Below are 13,354 nucleotides of genomic sequence, written 5' to 3'. Positions count from 1 at the left end.
TAATTTTAACTGCGTGTTAATTGAAATGTAAATATTCTCTATTTATTTCTGTTATAGAAGTTTAGAGTTATGCAATAGCTCAATTTTATTATATTTTATTTGTTGTCATGGAGATGCATGAAGAAGCGAGCGTGAGTGGAACAGAGCGTGAGCTAGGACAAGGATAATAAAAAAAATTATATAGAGGTAACAAAGAGGGAGTTGGAACGGAAATTTTGAAGTGAAAGGAAGCAAGGGTATAAACTAGAGAGGTGGAAGTATATGAACAGTTCTCAAGGGCAGAAGTTAAAAGGGATAATATTTATAAGCGAGCAAAGACGAAGTGAATCTTATAGTTAGCTGAAGGTGAAGTCAGCAGTAATAATAAAAGGAATTTAATGCCGCAATCGGATAATATAAAGAAACTGGACGTTCAGTGAAGAATTCTGATTAAATCCAGTTAGTCTAGAATTGCGACTTAATTCTAAATTGCCCTAAGGAGAACTGCACAGTGTTTAATTGTCTAATGAGTGGTAACAAGGATAATTAAAGTACCCTACAGTTGATATCTAGAGTTGTGAAGTGTGATTAATAGTGTTTTAGTTATAACTGTGGAGAAGTTTTATAAATGTGTTCTTAAGTATAATAAATATATTTTGAAAGTTATTCACAACGCATTGATGTACTAGGAACTGTTTCTGGTAAGGACTGTCATATTGATTTATTTCAATGCATGAAGAATTGAATGCTAGTTACGCTACGTCTAGCATAACTTTAACTGTGGAAATTCTTTGAGATTGAGAACTGAAAATAAAAATTGTTTGAAAGATATTTGCAGCAATCAGTGCCTACAGTGTTCTGTAAGCGTAAAGCATAGCTGAGAATTGTGTCGAAACCTTTTAGATAGGAAGTTCTATTATATATAATTAAGTGTAGGAACTTTGTGTCTAAAAAAAAATGAGAAAGTGTATGTGAAAGTTTGGAAGATTGAATTAATGTGATTGACTTGACCTAATGTTTAACTTGGTCCTATTATTTGAAATTAGAAGTAGAATTTATGTGTGTATTATATAGCTTATATTAAATGTTTTATTTTGTTAATCTAATTATTGTGTTTGCCTGAATTCCTTTTTATTGCACCGTTCATAAAAATATTCGAATCTTGCAGGAATCCCAAGTGGAAAACAAATACTTCGGCCAGAATGAATGAGGAGACTGCTAGCTAACTATCTGTGAATTGATCCTGCTATTTTATATAGACTAATCTAAGGATAGAGTGGCGCAGTATAATAGAAATTTCTCTACCTTAGATTGGTGACCAATTCACAATTAGTTGTTTTATTTTAAGAAAGTGACTTATAACAAGATGGCGGATTCGAACGTTGTAAAAGAGAACGTCACGATACCACGTTACTGGCCAGGACATATATATACGTCCACATTTCCATGGATGCGAAGTGCATATTAAAATTGTAATACCATTGATATTACATTGAAATTTATGATGGATACGAAGCTTTTGAGGATGCGTATTTGATCTTTAGTGGTCGGTAAGGTGGTTAAGATCAAACGAGGAGTAAGACAAGGATGTGTGCTTTCACCTCTTCTTTTTAACATACTCAGAAGCCATATTTCAAAAAATCTTAAAAGGAAGAGAGGAAAGGATTAATGTAAATGGCGAAATTATCAGTAAAATCCAATATGTTGATCACACAGCTCTCCTGGCTGACGGTATTCAGGATCTTCAAAATCTTCTGGAACTAGTGAAAGAAATGAGTGAAAAAATGGGATTAAGAATAAATATCACCAAAACTAAATTCATGGTCATAAGCAAGAAAACAATTCTTAATTGAGCTTTTCTTTAAATGGGAAACAAATAGAGAGTGGCAAAATTTAAATATCCTAGATGCTGGTTAAATGAAGAATGTAATCCAGAAATGGAAATAAAAATTAGAATTGAAATGGCATGAAAAAAAATTTTCTCCTGATGAAATCAACACTGTAACTGCAATTTAAATTTAGAGATTAGAATATGCATGGTTAAATGCTATGTATGGTTTGTACTGCTGTACAGTGCAGAAATTTGGATCATGAAGACCACATCAATAAAAAAACTTGAAGCCTTTGAGATGTGGTTAAACAGACGAACGTTAAAATTACCATGGATGGCAAAAACGTCCAATCAAGAAGTACTAGAAGAAAACTTTTAGATACCATAAAAAGAAGAAAAATAGCATATCTTGGTCACCTACTTCATAATGAAGTAGTCAGGGGTTGTTATCAGGTTAACAAAGAGATGTTTCAAATAATGGGAGAAGGGGTATAACAGGAAGCCATCACTTGAAAAACTGAATAAGGAGGGCATGAAAAGAGGAGCAGGTTCTTTGCATGGGGAGTGGTTTGTGAATGGAAGACGCCTGAGTGTGTTGTAAATGTAGACAGACTAAATCAGTTTAAGGCACAGTTTGATGAGCATTGTGTGATAGTGTGTACCTCCCACTTAGATTTTACAAAATTTTTTGATAGACTGTCAAATGAAAACTTGTTAAATAAATTGAAATGCATGGGATTGGATAACAGATTTCTGAGCTGGCTCTGTGACCAGCTGTCTGATAGGTATCAGAAAGTTGTGATAGGTATCAGGGTGCAGTATCCCAAAAAGGAAAAGTCATTTAAAAGTGGTTTTAAGTTGTGTGCTACAGGAGTCTATATTGGGAACTCTGTAGTTTAATTTGTATGTTAATGATATTGGGATCGGTTTAATTGATGCTATGCAGCTGTTTGAAGATGATGCAAAGCTGGGGAGAAAAAAGAAGCAGGTGTTATGGCTTTACAAGACCACTTGAATAGATTGTATAAAGAGGCAAGTAAGAAGTGTTAGTTCAATGTTGCAAAGTGTAAAGTTTTGAAATTTGGGAAGCAACGATGGGATCCAAGGTATATACAGTTAGTGTGGAAACTTTAAAGGAGGTAGAGGAAATGGGAGATCTGGAAGTGGTTGTGGACAAAGACCTGAAGTTCGAGGATTACACTGCACAAATTGTGAAGACATCACATTGGATAATGACAATGATGTTGAGGACCGTGAGGTGTAGAAATTGAAAAGTTTGTGATGCCACTGTATAAGGCTTTCATCAGGCCTCATATGGATTATTGTGCATAGGTTAGTCACCAGGTTTTTGTGGTGACTAATCTGTGTTGGAAAGTGTTATATTGGAAAGTGACCAGAGAAGATTCACAAAAGTGGTCAATTGTCTTTGGAATGTGGAGTACGAAGACAGATTGAAAGAGTGTAGATTGCAAAGCCTCGTGATAGAAGAAGGAGTGGGATAGATTGAGACATAAGTTAGTCAGAGGTTGTCATCAGGCTTACTTGAAGATTTTTAATAGAATGGGGAAGGAATAGAATAAGAAACTATTCCTGGAAATTGTATAAAGTGTGAGCAGAGCAGTAAGAAGGATTTTTTTTGCATTGGGAGTGGTTTGCAAGTCAAATACATTGCGAGTGTGTTGTGAATGTACATACATACATACATTCAATAATTTGAAGGCAACGTTGGATGATTTTTGTGTATGATTATGTGTACCTCCCATGATAAGTCTCTGACTACATGTAGGTAACATGTTAATAATAATAATAATAACGGTGAAAGGAAACAAGATAAAACACAGTAGGCAGGCAGACCCATTCAAAAAGACTGCTACTGAAGTGTGGTGGTACTGTTGCCTGATAATTCCAGTTGCAAGATGGCAGCTACCATGCGAGTGTGGTCCAAATCAGTTATTCGTTTTTTGCAAGCAAAAGGGGCTTCACCAAGTGACATTCACTGTGAACTGATTACTGCATTTGGCAAAAAAAGCGATGTCAAAGTAGCATGTGTATTATCTTTTTTGTTAAATGAATTTAAAGTGGGACATGGTGAAATTGAAGATCATCGGGCAGGCAGGCTTTCATCGAGCAAGACAGAAAACAACATTTCACACATTAAAGGCATTGTCCTTAAATATCAGTGGGTGAATTTGTGTGAAATTGCACAAGTGGTGAACTTGAGTAAATCCACTGTTTATGACAATGTCATTTGCTTTTGAGAGATGTGCTTCCATTTTGTGCTCTGACAATTGTCAGAGGAGCACAGTTAAGACAGTACGTATGGTATGCGCCTGGAGAATCTGTTGCAATACAGCAACAAAGGTGAAAATTTTCTTGCTTGCATAGTCACAGGAGGCAAAATGTGGGTTCATCAATTTACCCTTGAGAGTAAACAAGACTCCATGACCCAGAGACATCTACAAATCTCCTGTGCACAAAAAATTCATGGCCAGAGTGTTCTGGGATCACCAAGGCATTCCTTTGAGACTTCATGCTAAAAGGGAAGCACAATTATCTGTAGAACCTCTCCAGAATTGATCCTATAACAACTCCTTAATAACTTGTAGGTCTCTATCATATCCCCCCCCTTCCTCCTCCACCGGACTCAGCAAGTTGCATCTTCTCAATCTTTCTTCATACTCGACATTCCAGAAGTCAGCAACTACCTTAGTCAATCACCTTTGGACCCTTTCCAACATCTCTTCATTCTTCTGAAAACCAGGTGACCAAATCTGGGCACAATAGTCCATGTGTAGCCTAATCAAAGCCTTATACAATGGAACAAGAATCTCCCTACTTCTACACGTCAATGTCCTCCGCATTATTCCCAGAAGCTAAATTTCAGATCCTTATCCACTATCACCCCCAGATCTCTTATTTCTTCCACCTCCAACAATATATCCACACCAAGCATAAATTCTGCATCCTATCTTTGTTTTCCAAATTTCAAACCTTACATTTTGCAACACTGAACTCACATCCCTGTTTCCGTGCCCAATCACTCAATTTATTCAAGTCTTCTTGTAAGGCCACAATATCTTCACTAATCTTCATGGTTTGTCCCAACTTTGCATCATCTGCAAACAACTGAATATCGCCATCCAAATCTTCACCAATATCATTAATATACAAGTTAAACAGTAATGGCCCTAAAACAGACCCCTGAGGCACTCCACTAGTGACTTTCCTTTTCCTGGATATCGCACCCCCATACACAACTTATTGATACCTATCAGATAGCCAGTCTCCAATCCAATGCATTAATCTAATATCCAACCTCATCTGCTCTAGTTTGACTGTCAACTTATCATGAGGTACTCTATCAAAAGCCTTTGTGAAATCCAAGTATAATACTGTGTATCCTTCTTCTCTGTCCAAGGAAGCAGTCACTTTATTGTAATAAGTAAGCTTTTATCCCCTTGAAACTCAGTAGACCAAATCTGCACACAATTATCCAGGTGTGATCTTATCAAAGTAAAAGAGGCATTTTGCCTCTTATAAAGAGGCAAAATGACCTCATTATCTTTACACGTCAAGGTTTATTTCAACATCGTAATTATCCTCTGAGTTGTATTTGCAACTTTAGTTATGTGATCTTTGAACTTCAAATTCCTATCCACCATTACACCAAGATCCCTAGAATCATCGGCTTCTTGTAGCGTTACTCTGCTAATATAATATGCTGCTGGGAATCTCATCATGCCAAAGCGCATTACTTTACACTTACTAACATTAAACTGACAGCCATTTGTGTTTTCCAAATTTCCAGCCTATTCAAACCATTTTTTAAGTGTGCTGGATAGTATCCAACACACTTAAAAAATTAAAAAAAGCAGGGTAATCAGTAGTATCCCTGATTACCCTGCATATTTTTGCATCATTGGCAAATAATTGCACATCTCCTGTTAGACCTGTCCTAACATCATTAATGCATAGATTGAACAACAATGGCCCAACGACTGAACCCTGAGGTACACCACTGATCACCTTAAATCTAACTGATTGACACCCACTGTATACAATTTTCTTATATCTGCCTGTCCACCATCCACTTATCCAAGTCAAGAGTTTACATTCCAATCCCATATTCTCCAGTTTATGCAACAGCCTGTCATGTGTATTCTATCAAATACCTTAGAAAAATTCAACATTATCATAGTGTATCCAATCCACTGTTATAAATAGGAGCAAATTGCTAAAACATGACCTTCCTTTACCAAACCCATGCTGTTCCTTGCAGAGTATAGCATGTCTGTCCATTTCTGTATACGAGTTCTTACCAACTTCTCTAAAATCTTCACTACAACACTAGAGACACTAATAGGTCGGTAGTCACACATCAGTTTTTGCACCACCCATGCACAAGGGAACTATTATACATTCTTTCCATTCCTGTGGTATCATTCCTGAGCTGAGACTCAAGTTATACAAACATGTGAAAGTCCTAACCAGTTCAGCTGAACATTCCTTTAGCAAACGTGCTAATATTCCATCCCTATTGACAAATTCTTATCCAGGTTATGCAACAGCTCTTCAATATCATTTTCATGAACCTCTAACTCTTCATCCAATGTAGCAGTAGCACTGTGCACCATGTTACACACACACACCTGGTTGATATATCTTAACAAACTGAGCACTCATTAATTGAACAATCTCATTAGCTTCTAACACTAGAGTAGCATCTGCATTCAGTAAAGTTATTCTTCCACATTCATTCTTTCTTTTGCTTGCTGCAAAATGATAAAATTCTTTTGGATTGCTTTAGTATAGCCAATTACTTTTCAAACTCAGATTTAGCTTTCTGCAATACTAGTTAGTAACTTTTAGGCCAACGTTTTATATATTTCGTAACTCCTCTCACTGTTATTTTCACAATATTCTTTTCACATCTTGTGGATGGCTCACTTAATAAGGTTGCACATCCATTTCATTCCCAACTTATTTATTCTCTGAACACTAGGGATTCATTCAGATACCACCTCATTTAAGCACTTTTTCAAAAAGATTTCCCACGCATTGCTGACATTTTTCTTATTCAGTAACTGATATCATGGGATGAAAGATAGCATTCTTCTAATTTGATCATCTAGCTTGGTAATTCAGGTAAATCTGAAAGAGAAGAATTCTATGAAAACCTCCAAAATGTAATTCAGAACACAAAAAAACAGGATTACTTAATCATTGCAGGCAATGCTATAATTGGATTAAATACGTTTAAAGATTTAATAGATAATCTATGAGAAAACACCATAAATAACAATGGAAGAGAACTCATGGAATTTGTGGACTATAATAGTTTGAAAATCACCAACAGCTTCTTTAAACATAAAGATACATGGGAAGTCAGAGGATATAAAAGCATCATTGACTGTATTAATAGTGGGTGAAAAACTATCGACTCATTACTTAATCAGTACTATTAAGATCCCAAACCAGAGAAATAGAAACAATACAAGAACACAAAAACAAAATTCAATATAGAATTGTTACAGCAAGATAGTATAAGAGAACTATATCAAAGAAGACTTACAAATCATACAAAGAAAATAAATGAAGATACAGATATAGAAAATGAATGGCAAAACATTAAACAAATAGTAAAACAATAAGCATGTGAAGCCACAGGAATAAAACTGCAAAGAAAAAGGAAAGGACTCAGAACCTAGAACCCAGAAATAAAATCTTTAATAACAAAGAAAAAAGAAATCTACCTTAAGTGCTTAAATGACAGAACCATAGGAAATGAAAGAGAATATAAAAGAATCAGAGCAATAACAAGAAGAGAACTCAGGAAAATCAAAAGACAAGACTGGGAAAAATTTGTATCAAGATTAGAGCATGACATAAACAGCTATAAAATCATTAAAAAAAATGACTCAAAAACCAAAAGATAATCTACAAGAAACCTCCTTCACAAAAGAATGGACCAATCACTACACCAAGCTTCAAAACAATAATAATCGAATTGAAATAAAACAAGTAATAAGTCGAGAAACAAACGAAGAATCAATATAGTTAAATGATCTAAAGAAAATATTGGAAAAACTAAAAAATAGAAAAGCTTCAGGAGAAGATGGAAGAAATTCTAAACTATACAAATACATCAGAATACATTATAGCATCAGAAGATTCTCGTAGCATCAGAAGAGTTGATAATAACTGAGATGACATCTCTCCCACCAATTGGAGAGATTGACCATATGGTTTTGACTTGGAAAATGAATAGACATACAGGAGTATCAAAGAGACGGGAACTTATGTGGAATTATAAAGCAGGTGATTATAATAGTCTTAGACGTCAACTTCGGGAAGTTTCATGGAGGGAGGAATTGGAAGGCTGAGATATCATTAGTGTGTGGGAAATTGTGAAAGAATATTTGTTAGCAGCAATGGTAAGTTGTATACCACGAGTGAAGAAGAGGACACAATTTGGAGTAAAGTGAATGACAAACAATATTAAACAGGAATTGCATGCGAAAAAGAGGTTATGGAAGAGATATAAGGAGAAGACAGGTGAAGAGAAGATGCATGAAGAATATAAGACACAGGGCATAAGAGTGACTAGTGTGGTAAGGAAAGCGAAACAGGAACATGAGAGGAGATTGGCCCTAAAATCCAAAGAAAATCATAGGAAATTTTTTAGCTATGCAGCCAGTAGGAGGAGAAATGACTGTGGAAGAATGATATTGTGGGATAAAAATTGGAATAGAGTGACTGATGCAGAGGACATAGTGGAATTGTTCAATGAACATTTATTGGAGTATTTCATCCTAGAGGAGTCAGTTTTAATGCTAGAGGAATACGGCTGGTTCAAGGTTTAGAGGTACAGGAGGAGAGTGTGTTTCAGATACTGAGTACTCTGGATGTCAGTAAAGCTTTGGGACTGGATGGTATTTCACCACGAGTTTTGAGAGAATGTGCTAGGGAACTGGCTGCGGGAAAGGTGCCCAGGGAATGGAAGGAAGGTAAGATAGTGCCATTGCATAAGGGTGGTAACAGACTGGAAGTGTCTAATTATAGGCCAGTCTGTGTGTCATCAGTAGTTGTTAAGATCTTGGAAAAAGTAGGGAGGGACCGTATACAGCATTGGGAAGATGAGTGTGATGTTATTTGTGAGAGTCAACATGGATTTATGAAAGGGTGCTCTTGTTTTAGCAATATGCTAGCCTTTTATAATAAAGTTACAAGAACATTAGATGAGGGAAAGACATATACTGCCATTTTCTTGGATATTCTGTCATTATACTGCCTTTTTATTAAATGAAAGAAATTTTAAAATAGCAGTAATCACTGAAACAAAAAAGAAATTAAAAGGAACTATGAGAACTGAAAATTTTAATGTGATATACAGTGGAGTCGACAGAGACCAAAGAGCACAAGCAGGAGTCATGATTTGGATTCATAACTCCCTTTCAAATCAGTTAAAACATTATAAATTATGGAATGAAAGAATAATAGAAGCTAGAATAAAAATAGATAGAGGCTATTTAACAATAATTGGTTTATATGCCCCAGAAGAAGGAAGAAAACAGGATAATATTGATTTTTATAATCAGCTACAAAACATATATAATAAAATAAATAAAAATGATTACATAATTTTAGCAGGAGACTTAAATGCAAGAATTGGAAACACGAAAATTAATAATAATATAGGAATACATGGAGAACACACTCTAAACAGAAATGGTAAAAAATTGATTGACTTTGTAGTTTATAATAACCTAAAAATAATGAATTCCTTCTATAAACATAAAGACATACATAAATATACTTGGGCAGCAAGAGGATGGAAATCAATATTACATTACTTCATATTAAATGAAAAGACATCAAAATTTTCACTAGATGTTAGAGTTCACAGAGGATATTAATTGCAGAAGAGAGGGGATAAAAATCGGCATAGGACTACGGTAGTTAGTGACTTATATATCAGTTCTAAAGCCGGTACAAGATCTAGAGGGAATCTGCAATTTTTGCATACCAATGCTAGAAGCATTCGAAATAAGAGAGAAGAATTTTTGGCATTAGTCAGTGAAATCTCACCAAAAGTTGTAGGCATTAGTGAAACTTGGCTGTCAGCAGAAGATGTGGTCACTGGAATTGAATGTGATGGGTACAGTATTTTCAGGGAGGATAGAGAAGATAGAACAGGAGGAGGAGTACTGTTGATGATAGCTGATGTGTTGCAGCCAAAGAAAGTAGTATATCATGATGATAGACATGTGAATGAGAGTTCATTTGAGGCAGTCTGGTGTGAAATAGTGACCAACGCAACCAAATATAGAGTTGGATGCTGCTATAGGCCAGGGAGTACGGGGGAAGATATTGAATTCATGCATCAGCAACTTAGTGCAATGAGTGAAGGCTTAGTGATTATTATGGGGGATTTTAATTATGGTGATATCAATTGGAAGGAGGAAATATCACGTAGCAAAAAGGAAATGGAGTTCATACATCTTCTACGAGATAATTACTTGAAACAGCACGTAACTGAAGGGACACGTGGTGTGAGAGTGTTGGACCTGGTTATTGGTTCAGAGGTTATATGCATAAGTAAGGTGTCCTCGTTACCTCCAGTTGGTGAAAGCGATCATGTGGTATTGACTTGGGCGGTTGCAAAATCTGTGGATTTTTCTATTAAGAAGGGGTATGTACGGAACTACAGGTTAGGCAATTATAACAAGCTCTGGAGTGAGCTTGCAGCCATCCCATGGCAAAACATATTGCAAGGGAAAGATGTTAGCAGTGCTTGGGATAAAATCAGCAGGTATCTGAGGAAAGCAATATCAGATTGTGTCCCTATGGTCAGGAGGTCAAACAAGGCAGGCATTAGATGGATGAGCAGTAGTATCAAGCTTGAACCGCAAAAAAAGAAAATGTTATGGAGAATTTACAAGGAGAAGGGCGATCAGGACACCCATGAGCAGTACAAGGCTCAAGCTAGGAAGGTTACCAGCATAGTAAGAAAAGCTAAATCAGATTATGAGAAGACCTTAGCCAAAGAGATCAAGGGTAATCCCAAAGAGTTCTTCCGCTATGTGGCAAGTAAGACGAAGAATGACTTCGGAAGGATAACCTTAGTGGGTGCTGATGGTATTGAGGTGACAAAATCAGATGTAATAGTCGAGTTACTGAGTGATCACTTCTCAAAAGTCTATCACCCAAGTGAGGATATCTCTATACCTATAGCAATACCTAATGTGAGAATTGAAGCTAAAGAATCAGAGGTATTAAATATATTGCAAAACTTAAATGCAAACACTGCGGTAGGCTTAGATGGAATATCAGCTCGGGTGTTGCGTGAATATGCAAATGAATTGTCAACCCCTCTTACCTGGATATTTAATTTAAGTTTGAACTCTGGTACGGTCCCTAGGGAGTGGAAGTTAGGCAAAGTGGTTCCTTTGCATAAGGGTGGCTCTAAAACTGCGGTATTGAATTACAGACCAATCACCATCTCAGGAGTAGTGGTAAAAGTATTGGAAAAGTTGGTTAAAGACAAAATTCAAGAATGGGTGGATCAGGATATGATACTCTATAGAGGCCAACATGGTTTTGTTAAAGGTAGATCCTGCCTTAGCAATCTATTAACTATTCATAATAGAATAACATCAGAGTTGGACAAAGGAACTGGCTACACAGTGGTACTTCTGGATTTTGCTAAGGCTTTTGACAGGATACCCCATAGAACACTGTTACGCAAATTGGAGCAGATGGGAATGGATATTAAATTGGTGATATGGATAGGAGAATGGCTCAGGGAGAGATACCATAAGGTGGTGTATGGAGGAGCCGAGTCTAGAATGAGGCAGGTGACCAGTGGTGTGCCTCAGAGCTCTGTGCTTGGGCCAATGTTGTTTAATTTGTATATAAATGATATAGGAAACGGCTTAAAGGGAGATATTCAGTTGTTTGCTGATGATGCAAAGTTGTGTAGTGCAATAAAAAATCAAGCTGATGTTGAAAGTTTGCAGGAGGATTTAAATAAGCTGGTAAAATGGGCAAAAGAAAATGGATGTCAGTTCAATGTGGAAAAGTGTAAAGTCATGCATTTTGGGATTAAAAGATTACCAGCTGTGTACTACATCAATGGAAAGGTACTCCAAGAGATTGATGAGGCTAGGGACTTAGGGGTATTGGTAGATAGGGAGATGAAGTTCAGAGGACACATTGCTAAGGTGTCCAAGAGTGCACATAGGATTACTTGGTTGTTGAGGAACACACTGACATCCAGAGATAAAGAGGTTATTATTCCCCTTTATAAAGCATTGATACTTCCACATTTGGATTACTGTGCTCAGGTCTGGTCACCTGGATTCCTTGGAGATGAGGAGGCTGTGGAGAGGGTTCAGAGAAGAGTGACCAAGTTGGTGAGTGATATAAAAAATGCTCCCTACATTGATAGATTGAGAGCTTGTGGATTGCAGAGATTGGTTGATAGGCGAAGAAGAGGGGATATGATAGAAACATTCAAATTACTAAAAGGTTTTTATAGGATTGATGCAGGGGAAATGTTTCAGCTGTGTGATAGTGATGGAAGAACAAGAGGTCATCTCTGGAAATTAAAGAAGAGTGTGGTTAACAAAAGTGTCAGAACAAGGTTTTTTGCCTGGAGGGTGGTGAATGAGTGGAATTCATTGCCTGACTTAGTTGTGAGCTCTTCGTCTGTAAATGAATTCAAGAAGAGATATGACAGATATTGTTTTGCTAGTTTGGGTCTCCCGCGATGAGTCTACTGACTCCATGGAGATACCCGTAATAATAATAATAATAATAATATGAAATAAGCAGTGACCACTTCCTTGTTAAAATAAAATTAAGATTACCACCTACATGGCTACAAGTAACAAGAACAGAAAGAAAAATTGAAACATTTGTTTATAAAACTAGACTACTGAATGACACAAATGTACAATGGCTATATGAACAAAGAATTAACCAGTATCTAGATAAAATAAAACAAAATGAAGAAATAGAAATAGAATGGCTTAATATAAAAACGATACTAAATGCAGCAGCAAATGAAAGCTTAGGAAAGACCAAAAAATTCAATAAAAGAAAAAAACTGAAGATCTGGGATGATACAATCAAAGAAATAATCAAAAAGAAAAAAGAAGCCTATCACAAATGGTTAAGCAGTAAAAGATTAGAAGATGAAATAGAATATAAAAGAATAAGAGCCATAGCTAAAAGAGAAGTCAGAAAAAGACAGAGAATCATGGAATAAATTTGTTTCTAATTTAGATCATGATTTATATAAAATAAGACCCAATGTATATAAGATTTTGAAACACCTAAATGCAGATACCAAAGAAAACATAAAATTAAACACTGAATTGAAATTAGAAGAATTTCTAAATTACTACACAGAACTGTGGACAGACAAATATTTTAAAAAAGACAACTGGCAAATAATTAACGAAAATGAAAAGGAAATAACTGAAGAATTAGAAATCAGCCTGAAAGAAACAAGAAATGGAAAATCACCTGAAGAAGATA

General features: G+C 36.0%; 1 protein-coding gene across 2 annotated transcripts in view; it reads right to left on the bottom strand.

Annotated features, from left to right (window-relative positions):
• LOC150096472 (ephrin type-A receptor 4-A-like) overlaps window positions 1-13,354 on the bottom strand; it is a 709,579-nt gene that overhangs the window by 638,464 nt on the left and 57,761 nt on the right. The window lies entirely within an intron of this gene.

The sequence above is a fragment of the Typopeltis vanoorti genome, chromosome 18, assembly GCF_054136105.1.
Source record: "Typopeltis vanoorti isolate ZY-2024b chromosome 18, IOZ_Tvanoo_1.0, whole genome shotgun sequence".
Lineage (NCBI taxonomy): Eukaryota > Metazoa > Arthropoda > Arachnida > Uropygi > Thelyphonidae > Typopeltis > Typopeltis vanoorti.
The sequence above is the reverse complement of the archived record's forward strand: the minus strand, read 5'-3'. Positions and strand labels throughout refer to the sequence as shown.